The following is a 14,763-nucleotide window of genomic DNA, read 5'->3' on the forward strand; positions in this document are numbered from 1 at the left end:
GGTTATAACCACTCTTGGGCCATTTCTCAGGGTTGTGTTTGCAGTGAGAAATTGGGAAGGTTGAGGTAATGTTTCTCCCAGAATAAGAAAAGTCAGTGTTTCTCAGCTGTGATGCTGTACAATATGCACAGTATTCATCTACTTCTTCCTGCATCACCACTTGAGGACCTGGGGGATAAGAGGAATCAATGCTAACAAGAATCTCATGCCACCTGCTGTGCCATGAATGAAAAAGCCCTTTGTCTCTGTGTCAGAGTCAGTTTCATGTCTTCTGTCTCTATCAATAAAACATACAGGTTAACTTAATCAGGTTCTGAGTAGTGTAAAATCCTAGCACCTGTCACTTAACGTAACTCATGTTTGCTCACTTTTTCTGCTTATGATAAATTCTGGATATACTACTTCTATCATATGGTACATTGCTGATGGTCCTAACTAACCTTACAATTTGTTGGTTCTGCATCACTCATCTTTTGATACATACTCTGGCTGCACAGTAACTTTATTTTACATAGTTAGGTGCTCTATATTGATCTGGAACCAGTTGTATACTGGGTGGTATTAATCAAATAGGGTTTATATCTTTGGCAATAATAATTTGGACTTGTCTCAAAACCTAAATAAGGAGTGGATATATGGTGTGTGTGTATGTGTATGTGTGTAAGCATACTGTTGCATCTTCATTTGAGAGGTTTATAAATGTGTTTATGAAAGGTATACATTGAAGAAGTTAAAACTGTAAAGTCTTAAATGTTGTGTTAATCAGCATTCCAAAAATCTCCTGAGGCTTTCCTGATTCACTAGGATATATAGAAACTAGTAAGTTGTGGAATCAATGAATCTTAGCAGCAGAAATTTCAGTAGATACACTCCAAGGGTTCTCTGATTAATATGTATATCTTACCTCAAGCATATTAAAAAGCAGAAACCTGTGTGAATTCATTTTGTCATAAAGAAAAATGTCCTTCAAACTCCATTATTTTGTCAATATAATAAAGTTTGGTAACTATCTCTACAACGGAGTTGATTTCGGCTGGTTATACTTTTCTTTTTTCATAATCATGTAACTACCTTTTCTTCAAATTTTATACATTCTCTAAGAAGTGCTACACTTTTTCTTACCAACTAATTTTTATCCACATTTTAAGTAAAGATGAGAAATAGTAAAGTTTAGAGTAGTACTAGTAAAAGAAGAAAAATTCAGTGTAAGGAGAAGCGAATTACCACAAGACACTAGGGGAAGATATAAAGTAGTAAATTAACAAATAGAGAGTACATGTCATATGTTGCCATTTCTATACAATTTTAGAAAGTACAGACTGATATATAGCAAAGAAACTGTCAACAACAAATCAATGACTGCTTGGAAATGGGAAGGGAGCAGTGAGAAGTTAAGAGGAGAGAGAAAATTTGGGTGGATGAACGACAAGTTTCTTGTTTATATTGTGTTGATGGTTTCAGAGATATTTGCATCTACATCTGTGTCTACATATTACTATTCAATATGTGCATTTTGTTTTGACAATTTACCTCAAGGCTGATGTTTAAAAATTAAAATTAAAAAAACATAACTTAAAAAGCCTCAAGTTTTTTCTAGTGGACACTTCTCTTTTTTCTTTTTCACATAACCAGAAATCAAGTGATAATGAGAATGTTAAGCACAATGCTATCTTGCTATTGAAGTTGAAGGAGAAATACTGGGGAGATAAGGTCAGCTTCATTCTAGATGCTTAATGAAGAACTAGGGGGACTACATCTCAGGACAATATGTAGATACAGGACAGAGTACAAACTTTTGTAAACACAGCTAAGAAAAAACAATGTAAAACTTGAAGTCTGACATGAAACTATTAATTAATGAATGGAAAATACTAACTTGATCCACCCAAAATAAGTTCTGAATAAGCTCTTACTGGTAGGATAGATTTGCAAAATCTATGAAAAGATGAACAAACTGCATATACATGAAAGACTAATAATTTAATTTTTTCTAAAATTTATTTTTTACTCCATGCCAGGCAATGTTTTAGGCACTGGAGATAGCAGTGAAGAAACAAGATCATGACCTTATGTAACTTAAATAATAACATTTTGATTATATTTCATGTAACAAGAGAGATATATTTCATTAATAAGTGCACTAGCTATCTTTTAAATATTTCCCTGTTTAGCTTCCGTACATAATTTTTAAATATATGTATGTTTAAGGTTTAGTTTATCACTGTTAGACCATTGTTAATATCACTTGTAGTACAACTCAGTATGTAAAGAAAATACATTTTGGTAATGTTTTGTGCTATTTGAGGAAGATCTCACTTAGAGTTCTATAATTTTGTAGATCAACAAAAGGACTGATTTTGTTTTTTGTTATTTATTTTTGGCTGTGTTGGGTCTTCATTGCTGAGTGTGGGCTTTCTCTAGTTGCGTCAAGAGGGGGCTACTGTTCATTGCGGTACACAGGCTTCTCATTGTGGTGGCTTCTCTTGTTGTGGTGCACAGGCTCTAGGCATGCGGGCTTCAGTAGTTGTGGCACACGGGCTCAGTATCTGTGGCTCATGGGCTTTAGAAGACAGGCTCTGTAGTTGTTGTACACGGGCTTAGTTGCTCTATGGCATGTGGGATCTTCCCAGACTAGGGATCAAACCCATGTCCCCCGCACTGGCAGGCAGATTCTTAACCACTGTGCCACCAGGGAAGTCCTAAAAGCACACTTGCGTGCTCAAATGTGGCTGACTTTTTATACTAGTGTGGTGTCTTTTACATTACAAATAAAAGTCATTTTGGCTACTGTGATTTTCTTTTTTCTTCCATAATGCTTGCTTTCTAAAATCTTAATTACATCTTAACCATATGATTGTCTTCTTTCTGATTTATATTTCATATAATCTTTAGCAAATAAATTATAAAGTAAAAATACAAAGCAAAAAAATTAAAATCCTAACATGAACATACTGGCTTTTATAGATACAGTATTACTTCTGTGCCTGTATGACATATTCTATTTTCTACAACTTCATTATAAATATTACATTTTTTTCTCCCTTTATTTACATAGATATGTGTTCACCCAATAGTTTCTTTTCTTCACCATTTTCACATACATTTCCCAGGAAATACTGTTATTAGAGGGCATAGCATTTTCTTATATTTCTATATATCATTTTCACAAATACTTTTCTAAAAAGTAGAACGTATAACCAAGGAGTAAACTTGTTACCTGCTTTCCTATAACTTACTAGCATTTCATATCTCACATTCCTTTTGTGTTATGCTTGCAGCAGTGTAACCGAATCCCTCCTGTGTTTGTGAACTCCATCCATATTGAAAAGGTAATGAAAAACTTTCTCCATGATCAATGTTCAGGTTTTCTATGAATAAATGCTTCCTTATGTTTTATTCTATATAGATTAATTTTAATGCAAATACTCATCCTTTGGAAATGAAATGGAATGTGTTTACCTGAAAATATTTCTATATAGGGATGGTGGTTATGAATATTCTTCACTGGTTCTTTATCCCTGGGATAGCCACTTGTAATTGACTGTGGGCTGCAATTAGTGAAGGCTATTTATATCCCCAAGTTATAGAGAGCTCTATATGAAAAAAAATTGACGTGTTTGGCTTGGCTACCAAGAAATAAACATTGAGAAATTTTTCTTTTACTTCTCTTTTTAAGAGTATTCAATAACAATAGGTTTTCTCTTATAAAACATATAGTCATGTGGTAAATTGCAAAAAATGGCTACCAATTTTTGTATTCCACTTTTGCAATGTCACATTGCAGCCTCCTACATAACCTGGTGGAGTCCACTCTTCTACCACTTGAATGTAGCCTAGACCATGTGATGTACTTTAGTAAGGGGACAATAAAAACTATGATGGGTGAATAGCTTTAGCTTATTCATTGGAGTTTACACACTTCTGCTCCTCAAACTCTCCCACCACATAAAGTAGCCCTCATTAGCCTGCTGGAGGATGAGGGATTCATTGGAGAGAGGCATCAGAGGTTTCTTATCATCTCCATAATTCTCTCTTGAGATACCAGAGAATAATTGAGTTGAGCCCTGACTAGAAGGCACATCCAGTCAAGCCCAGACAAAATTACACAACCACAGATTCATGAGCTAACAAAGTGATTATTATTTTAAGGTGTTAGTTTTGGAGGTGTTTTCTTAGGCAGCAAATGCTAACTGAATCAGTTATTAAGGTGAATTAATTTTAAAACTGCACACAAATTCTGCAATAACATTGTAAATAGTGACTTTTCCTGGATTTCTTCTTTACTATTGATTATAATCACATAAAAATCCAGGATATACAGAAACATTGTAAGATTGGGAAAGCAAAGAAAACCAAGAACTATAAGAAAGACACCAGCTAAAAGCGGTGGATTGAACCTCTGTTCAATGTTTACCTTTGTTTCTTACCTAAATTCACTTAAAATATAAATGGAGAAATAACAAGTATAAACCTAAATGACAAATACTTGGAGAGGAAAGTCTAGAGGATTCTCAACTTATAGACAGAATATGGGGAACTTAGCAAATATAAAAGAACTGAACACCAAGTACCTACAGATGGGGGAAGCAATGAGAAAAATGCTAATCCATGTCATAGAGCCAAGGCCAGGTGCAGATAGGAAAAGCATTGTGTAATGGGAATGGTTGAACTGAGACATGATAGAGAGAACAGAAGGACTGGTAAAAATTCTATAAAAGAAGATGTATGTTCCCAGTGGCCTTTCCTTGTTTAATTTGTTGGTATAAGTAAACTGACTCAAACTCTGCAGGTGACATAAATTTTATTCTATGTAGAAACTGAAGCAGATATGGTCCATTCCCTGAAACAACAGCCACAGAAGAGGAGAGACATCCTCTTAGGAGCCACATCCTAAAGAATGTGAGGAATTAATAGAAGGTTTCTTAGTGGAAAGTGAGATACCCAGGTCCTTATACTCTCAGAAGGAGAAGAACCAAATTTTGTTGATGAACTGGGGTTACAAATAACATACTTATAATCAGAGTTTCCGATAATTGATTTTAGTGCTTCTCAAAGAAAAAAAAGACCAGAAAGAAATGATGGATATTTAATGAAAGCATTCTTCCCCATGTAAACTTTGGAGCCCAAAATCTACAACAAAATAAAGAAAAATGAATTCACAAATTTTTTTTCAAAAAGAAGTTGAAAAGAGAAAAATTTTAGTAATATGTATAATAGTCTCAAATATACAAAAAAGGTATTGAATCCATTGAAAAGATGTAATTTAAAAGGAACAGTCTGAGAGGACGAAGTGCTATTTGTCAACCTCAAAAGTGCAATAAATGATTCAGAAGGATAAGTTAAGGATATTTCCCACAGCTAAATTACAAAAAGGTCTAGAATAGTAAAATATTAAATATTCAGAGTGTTTCATCATGTGATTACTTGATATTTCAAAAGGTAAAAATCCATAAAAATTGAAGTTAAGAAAATTTGAAATAAATAATATAAAAAACAGTTCCCAGAAATACAACACATGATTTTTTAAAAGTTGGAAACATCTAACTTGTGCACAGAAAATCGAGGTGGGGAAACACCATGCCAAGTCACTTCTTAATATATTTTCAGAACTTCTTGTGTCCGGTAGAAGGTTCAAAATCTACTAGAGGAAAAATTATAGATAACATATAAAATGTATAAAGTTTTATGGTACACATTATGATAAGACTTAATAGTAGACAACAGTGAATCTGTCTTCAGACTTCTGTAAAGAAAATTATTTCCAAATTGGACTTTTATAATCAGGAAACCTGTCTCTCAAACATATGCCAATGATATTTTAGATACATAAGAATGCAAGAACTGTATCTTTCAGTAGCCCTTTATCAGTGATCTACCAGAGAAGGGTGCTAATCTAAGGAAGAGGTAAATCTAAAAACAAAAGAGGCAAACAAGTTAGGCAAACAGAAGATAAGTTAATAAAATTTATCATGAGAGTTATAGATCAGGAATGGAGAGCAAGGGGACAAAAGATTCCACCTGGGATGTCTCCACAAAGGAAACCAAAAAGAATCTGAGAGATTTCCTGATATGTCTAATATTGTCAAAAATGATAAGTAGTTTTAAAATTTCTGCTTGAGAATTTTGGAAGTAGTATTGATAAGTACATAGAAAACTATAAATAAATAAATAAATCCATCCATCCATCCATCTATCTGGTGGGAGAGTTATAGAATGATTAGTTAGTCATTATCCACTAACTGGCTCAGCGATAAAGAAATTGATTGAGCCCAAATACCTAGTTCATCTATATTGGGCATTTAGGGAGATGGTATTGCTTAGGTTGAGGTAGGTGTGTAAAAATTACTAAATCCTTATATTCTATAATAAAATATCAATAATATTTTAAAGTTATATTCATAAATTAAAATAGTAGTACATATTATTTTAAAAGATGATTGTAAATATCAGAGGAAAAAATATGTGCTATATGTGTGTGCCTTTAGAAAGATGTTCTGATGGATTGGTAGGAATCTATAATTTTTCATGTAGTTTCAAGATGCCCTCAAAATTATGGACATATTTTGGAAAAACTGTTTAAAAAATAAATGACTTCTTATTTAGTCTCGAATTTAATGAACTTGGTTAAATACATTAAACAGATTTTTATTTTTGAGCATCTATTCTAGAGCCAGGACCCTAGGTTATTTCCAGGTAAAAGGACTGTCAGGAAGGAAAGATTAAAATGTAATTAGGAAACGACTATCAGAACAAATTCACGTGGAATTATTTCTCTTCAAAATATTTTTTTTGAATAGTAGAGTTACACACTATATATGCTTCATATATAGCTATAAATAAGTAGAATTAAAATATATCATAAATCTCTACTGAAATGTATAAATTAATAAATAACACTCCTTTCCCTCAAACAAATTTTGGGTGAACAGATAATAAAAGTAGAAGAATGATGCATGGAGGACTGGATAAAAATGAGGCTATCTTATAAAACGTGTTCCAGATAAAAGATCAACCAAGAGTCATGTTGGAGGAGATTCTGCATCATTTCAGCCAGGCCTTAAAATATTGAGAAGAAATAAAAACTACTTAATAGCTATAGTCTTTATTCTTAATAAATCCTTAAAGGTACTTGAAAAGCCAGACAAAGGCCTGCAAAGAAATTGTCAATGAAACCTAAGAATTATGAACAAGAACAGTTTTGCTTGAAAGTTTGGTATATGTGGAAGACTTCATAAATTAGACACAGTTTTTAAGAAACATGGCTCATGTTCTTTTATTTATACTAATAATTTGGAAATAGAAAATATAAATAAATAACTTTGAAATTAGGTAATAGGAAAGGGAAAACTAAAAAAAAAAACTTAGTGCTTAGTTAACAGTGCTTAGTTTCCCAGACCTTCCACCAATTAAGTATGTATTCTTGGATACTGAAGAAGTTTCCCTGGCATGTAAAACTCACAAGAAATTTGATTTAAAAATTACTGATTTTGATGTATTCTGAACAAGATATCTTCAGGTTTTTGAAACATATCAGCAATTTTCAAGTAATTTTCAAAGTGATAAAAAGGATAGGTGATTAATTGAAATAATTATTCAACTTTTCATAGATTTTGATTATTCTGTATATCTAAGTGATAACTTTTGATTTTACATGAGCCATTACCGCTATTTAGAATTAGACTTCATTTTAGGGCCCCAAAACAGAAAGACTGGAAAAAATGCAAAAAACAGCTGTACTTTCCCCCAGAACAAATGCCATGGCTGACCTAGGAGTATTTAACAGCACTGAGAAATGAAAATTGATTTCCTTGTTAACAGTTTGAGTAAGTATCAGGTTATAGGTTTAACATAATAGGGCTTATCAGACCATCTGTTTTCTGGGTCCTGCATCCTGTATGGATGAGTCTTTGCTCGGTAGACCCCTGGAATTTGTTTTACACACCTCTCTGGTTACTGTTATATGCACTAATGTCTGAGATAGCTCTAGCAAAGTTTTCTAACTCATCCACTAACCTGATACAAGTTAATTGCAAACCCATTGTTTTAAAAAATGCTCATCGGGGCTTCCCCGGTGGCGCAGTGGTTGAGAATCTGTCTGCTAATGCAGGGGACACGGGTTCGAGCCCTGGTCTGGGAGGATCGCACATGCCGCGCAGCAACTAAGCCCGTAAGCCACAACTACTGAGCCTGCGCATCTGGAGCCTGTGCTCCACAACAAGAGAGGCCGCAACAGTGAGAGGTCCGCGCACTGCGATGAAGAGTGGCCCCCACTTGCCACAACTAGAGAAAGCCCTCGCACAGAAATGACGACCCAACACAGCCCAAAATAAATAAAATAATTAAATAATGCTCATAAAATTACATTAGCCTGAAGCCCTTAAATTTCAGAACATTTCTTATAAATAAATATGACATTTTAAAGGTATTTGCAACCCAATGTGTAGCAAGCATACAGAAACACAGCCATTTAGGCTCATTTTCAATACATATTACTAGCATTAAATTTTGACTCTTTTTTCCCAAAACTTCACCTTGGAAAAATCAATCTGGGATAAACATAACTATTCATATAAACAGATCCTGATGGCAAAAGTAATATAGTTCAAAAGTAAGAAACACTGGCTAATGGGATTATGAAGGTCAGGAAGTTCAAAATCTGCAGTGTTAGTTGGCCATCAAGCTAGAGATCCAGGGAAGAGCTTTTATTGAAATTCAAATCCAAAAGCCATCTGCTGGTGGAATTCCTTCTTGCTCAGAGATCAGTCTTTTAATCTATTTAGGCCTTAAAGCAATTAGGATGAGGCCCATATTGTGGGCAGCACTCTGCTTTATTCAAAGTCCACCTTTTTACATGTTAACCTGATTTTTAAAAACCCTCACAGAAACATCTAGAATACTGTTTGAGCAAAAATTCGAGAACCATGACCCAGCCAGTTTGACATAAAATTAACTATCACCTGTGTTTTATATTTTGTACATATCAGGTAAAATATATTATTAAAATTTATTTCAATCATCTCCTTGTAGATCTTTTAATGTATCAGAAAATTTTAAATGACATATGGGCTTGAATTACATTTCTGTTGGACATTACCACCATAGACATTAGGATTAGATACAGAATATTCATAGGGAAATATAAGAAATTATACAGGGAATTGATAATAGTACTTATTTTGAGGTGATTGTGGGCAACTTTTAAAATGTTATTCTATGTAATCTTCTGTTTACTAAGTAGTGTATAATTAACAGACATTACTGTTAAAAATGGAAAAATGCATTTACTATTCTATATAATTTAAATAATTATGTTTTATAGTAAATTTTGCAGATTGACAGGAAAATAATCCTCAGGATTTCATTTTTTGATTCAGTGGTGAGAGAAAGTTCAGCTGAGTAAATAAATTTTATTAAGAACCTCAGAAATTTTTCCTAGGCCTTGTGCACTAAATAATGATTTTCTAAGTCTACATACTGATGATTCCTAAAAGTTTAACTATTTTTTAGCTTTAGCCAAATTACTGTGACATTTGATTCTAAAAATGAATGAGTATGTTTTAAAATTATTAAAAATATTATCTGACATTATAAAAAGAAAGACACTTTGAATTTTTATCTTTTCATTTTGAGATTTGCTTCTCCATTTGGGCTTGTGTATTTTTAAAGTTTCTTTTCCTTCTCTTGCTCCTAGAGTTATAATGGTAGGGTTAAAATGCTACTGCTTCTGTGGTATTTTGTATGCAAGATTGTATTTCAGAGTAAAATGAATTTTGTTTTTTTGTTTTTTTGTTTTTTGTTTTCTGTTTTTGCGGTACGCGGGCCTCTCACTGTTGTGGCCTCTGCCGTTGCAGAGCACAGGCTCCGGATGCAGGCCCAGCGGCCATGGCTCATGGGCCCAGCTGCTCTGCAGCATGTGGGATCTTCCTGGACCGGGGCACGGACCCGTGTCCCCTGCATCGGCAGGCAGACTCTCAACCACTGTGCCACCAGGGAAGCCCGTAAAATGAATTTTAAATGCAAAACAAAGCCATCATCCTATGATGACTGAAATATAACAGTCTGAGCATAAGGACAAACTAAGCTAATTAAAACAATCTGCAAGACTCAATTAAAAATAACACCTTTGAGAAAGAGAAACGTACATTGAATTAGATTTTACTTTTGTGAAAATAGACAAATGAAGTTTTGAATATTAAATACATCAGTTACTTGAAAGTTTTATATTAACTATATTAATTATTCTTTAAAATGCACTGAAAATTAAGTGGAAAACATCATCAAAGCTAAAAGCAAGGGGAGATTCACTTAAATAACTGAGTATTAATGGGTTTATTATTGTGTTTCATGATGAAGAATTAGAATATTTTACTATAGATTCTGCTTTGTGGAACTTGAAACATTCTTTCTTTCATTCATTTTAAACAACTTTGATAATATTTTTAACTGCCTGCTATTTTAAAGTTATATATATTAATTATACTAGTAATCATATAAAATGTATTAATTATAAGTTAGTATATAATATATATAAATTAATTTTCTTTTCAATTTGAGAGAGCTATGGTCATTATCAGTACTATTATATAAATGTATTAAGGAATACTTTTTAAATTTTTATAAAGTTTATCATTATCATCCTTACATGGGTCTCTTTGGGTAGTGGGAGTCATTGTCACTAAAACATTTTAAAGAAGAAATAAATTTCACAGATTAAAAAAAATCAAATTTATAAAATTAGTAAGCCTAGTTTTGGATATAAGAACTTTGGGTTTTTACCAATGGTAGACAGACTTCTAGGGTGGCCCTTTCATGATCCTACCTCCTGATGTTCATACCCTTCACTTGAGTGTGGTGGGACTTATGACCTGCTTCTAATCAATGGAACATGACAGAGATGATGGGAGATATGATGTCACTTCACAATTTTGTTACATTATAATGAAAGACCACATTCTTAGCAGACAGACTGCTAAGAAACTCTCTCCCTATTTGGCTTTGAATAAGTAAGCAGTCGGTTTGGGAAGTCCATTTGGCAAGGATCTGAGGGCAGCTTCTAGGAGCTGAGATAGACCTCCAGCTAGCACTTAGCAAGAAGCTGGCACCTCAGTCCTAAGGACATAAGGAAATGAGTTCTGCCAACAACCTGAATGTGCTTAGAAGTGGATTCTTCCCAATTTGAGCCTCCAGATGAGAATACATGCCAGCTGAAGCCTTGGCTGTAGCCTTGTGAAGCCTTCCCCAGAAGACCTCAATAAGTAGAGCTCAATTTCTGACACACAGAAACTGTGAAATAATAAATGTGCATTGTTTTTTAACATTAAGATTGTGATAATTTGTTAAGAAGCAAATAATTAACTAATACAGATTTTGGTACCCAGAAGTAGGGTACTGCTGTAATAAATACCTAAGCATGTAGAAGTAGCTTTGTAAGAAGGCAGTGGGTAGAGGCTGGAGAACTTCTGAGAAGCATGACAGAGAAATCCTATACTGTTTTGAATAGGCTATTACCATTCAATAGGATGCTAACAGTGAGAGCTTAAAAGCATGTGATGTTATTGGAAGCTAGAGGAAAAAGAATCCTTGTTATGTAGTGACAGAAACTTTAGCAAAATTATCTCATGAGATATATGGAAAGCAGAATTTTAAGTGATGAACTTGAATATACAGTAAGTCTCCTACATATGAACCTTCAAGCTGTGAACTTTCCAAGATGCAAAAATGCATTTGCATGTCCAGTCATATAAGTTAGTTCACGTGTCTGGTGTTCACTGTCACATACACGCACCCTCTACAAGTGGTTGTAATTTTGTGTACTTTTACTATACAGTACTGTATGGAGTACAGTAGTATAGTATCTTTATTTCAAGCCCAGGATGAACAGAAGCAAGTGTAAAAGCAGCAGTGATGTAGCTGGTACAGTTAAGAAGCGCCAAGAAATAATGATGGAAACAAAAGTGAAAATAATTGAGAGTGGAGCAAGGTGAAAAGATGGTAGACATCTCTCATTCTTATAACATGAATTATTCAACCACTGGCATGATTCTAAAGAACACGAACAAGATCATGGAACACGTGAAGTCTGCTGTGCCAACAATAATATCAAAGAAGCATGGAAAAGTGATGGAGGAGATGGAGAAACTTCTCAGTGTGTGGATACAAGATGAGCATCAGTGTCGAGTCCCACTCAGCTTAATGCTGATTCAAGAGAAAGTTAAAAGCCTGTATGAAAACTTGAAGAAGAAACACGGCAAAGAATCAGAGGGTGCTTCTTTTAATGCCACTCATGGCTGGTTTCATGGGTTCAAGGCTAGAGCCAACATTCACAACATAAAAGTAACTACGAGGCAGAGAGTGCAGATATGGTAACTGTCCGGAAATTTCCTAAATCACTTTGAGAAATTACTGATGAAGGCACATATTTTCCCGAGCAGGTTTTTAATGTGGATGAGACAGGATGCCAGACCAAAGTTACATCAGTGAGGAGGAAAAGTTGATGCCGGGCTATAAAGCAGCAAAAGACAGGCTAACTCTACGGTTTGGTGGCAATGCTTCTGGGGATATGAAGCTGAAGCCTCTCTTAGTTTATCATTCAGAGAAACCAAGAGCCCTTAAAAACATAGCTAAGGGCTCTCTTCCTGTTGTGTGGAAGGGTAACCCCAAAGCCTGGGTTACACAGGCTATTTTCCAGGACTGGTTTTTCAATTACTTTATCCCAGAGTTAGAGAAATATTTATTGGAGAAGCGTATCCTATTCAACATTCTTTTGCTGTTTGACAATGCTCTGGGCCACCTCCCATTCATGGACGACTTTCATCCCAACGTCAAAGTAGTGCATCTGCCACCAAATACTACATCGCTCATCCAACCTATGGACCAGGGAGTTATAGCGACTTTCAAGAAATATTATTTATGTCACACTTTTCATCAGGCAGCAAGGGCAAGTGATGAATCAGGAACAACCTTGTGACAATTTTGGAAGGATTATAACATCTACAAGGCCATAAAAAACATTGACTTTGCTTGGTGTGAGGTTACAGCCATCACCATGAATGGGGTTTGAAAGAACCTGTGCCCGTAGTTTGTTCATGAAATTTGTGGATCTGAGAATGTGGATGAGGAGTCCAAAGAGGTCTTCAGTAACTTAGTGACCCTCAGGGAGAAGCTGGAGCTAGATCTGCAAGAGGACGACTTCACTGAATTCCTTGCTGTGCAACATGAGGAGCTTACTAATGAAGACCTGATGGAAGTGGAGGCCCAGAGAAAAGATGAAGGGAGACAAGAGGAAGAAGAAGTAACTGAAGAACTGAAGAGATTCACGATGCAGGAAATGACAAGGGGATTTCCTTTGAGGAGGCACTGTTAGTTTTTGAGGCACAGGACCAGAACATAGAACAGTACACAAAGTTGCAGCAGCTGTTCATAATGCAATCCAGTGTTCCCATGTCATCTATGACAAGAATAAAAGAGCTACTATGCAGACATCACTGGATCATTTTTTCAAGGGGGTAGATAGAACTGAATCCAGCAAGGAATCAGAACCTGTGCCATCAACATCAGGCGTGAGTGAAATTGCAGCTTGCCCTCCATCTCCTATCGCTGACCATCCTTCAGTTCTACCATCTCCCATTTCCTCTTCCTCCTCCAGTCAGTAACTCTTCTTGCCCTTTCACTTGATGCCAGCCCCTGTATGCCAGCTGTTGTACTGCACTACTGTACTTTTCAGGGTACTGTAAAGATTAAAAATGCTTTTTGTTCATTTTTTATGTATTATTTGTGTGAAAAGTATTATAAACCTATGACAATACAGTACTATATAGCCGATTGCATTAGTTGGGTACCTAGGCTAACTTTGTTGGACTTACAAACAAACTGGACTTACGAACACACTCTTGGAATGAAAATCGTTTGTATGTAAGGGACTTACTGTATAGTTAAAGAGATTTCCAAGAAAAGTACTGAATGCCTACCGGCTTCTTCTTACTGATTACTGTAAAATGCTAAAGGAGAGAGATGAATTGAGGAAAAAACTGTTAAATAAAAAGGAAACAGGACCTCATAATTTTGAAAATTCTCAACATTCCCAGGTAGCCAGGATGCTAAAACTGAGAACTGGCTTTGAATCAATGTTTAAAAAGTGTGAACTAGAGAAAAAGACAAGGATTGACTCTACAACATTTTCCTAAAACTTCAAAAAGATCGAAAGGTCAGAGTATTCAGCCATGCAAAGTGTTCTTTGAAAATATTAAAGACTCTTAATCTTACACCTCACATACTTTCTCAATAAACCATAGAGGCTCTAGGAAGCTTAATGGGGTTGTCCCTCCACCATCTCAGCAGGATCCCCTGGAAGTGAAGGGCTTATTTTGAAAAAATCTATATGTGTAGTTGATAGAGTGAACCCCTGTAAAATCCACTAAAGCCCTATAGTTTTCTGAGAAATTTGTTTCTTCAACAACACTGCCGACTTGGACTAAAAGAAGAGGAAAGTTCAAAAGAAAGAAGGTTGTCAAAGTCTCAAAAGTCTACTGACAAGGAAGCAGGCTGATAAAATAGGTGCTACATCTCATGAAAAAGGAAGAGTGACTTGGAGAACAAAATCAAGGACCCAGAGACAGCTGAGAGGCATGGACAATTCTTCCTAGGTATTGAAACCTAATCAAGGAAAGAGCCAACATTTGCCCAGCTATATTTCAAAACTGCTATAGACCATGGACTCCTCTGTGACTCCCATTTATGGATGAATGTTTATAGCTATTATCTTAT

This window comes from Neophocaena asiaeorientalis, unplaced genomic scaffold (assembly GCF_003031525.2).
Source record: "Neophocaena asiaeorientalis asiaeorientalis breed wild unplaced genomic scaffold, Neophocaena_asiaeorientalis_V1.1 scaffold726, whole genome shotgun sequence".
Classification (NCBI taxonomy): Eukaryota; Metazoa; Chordata; class Mammalia; order Artiodactyla; family Phocoenidae; genus Neophocaena; species Neophocaena asiaeorientalis.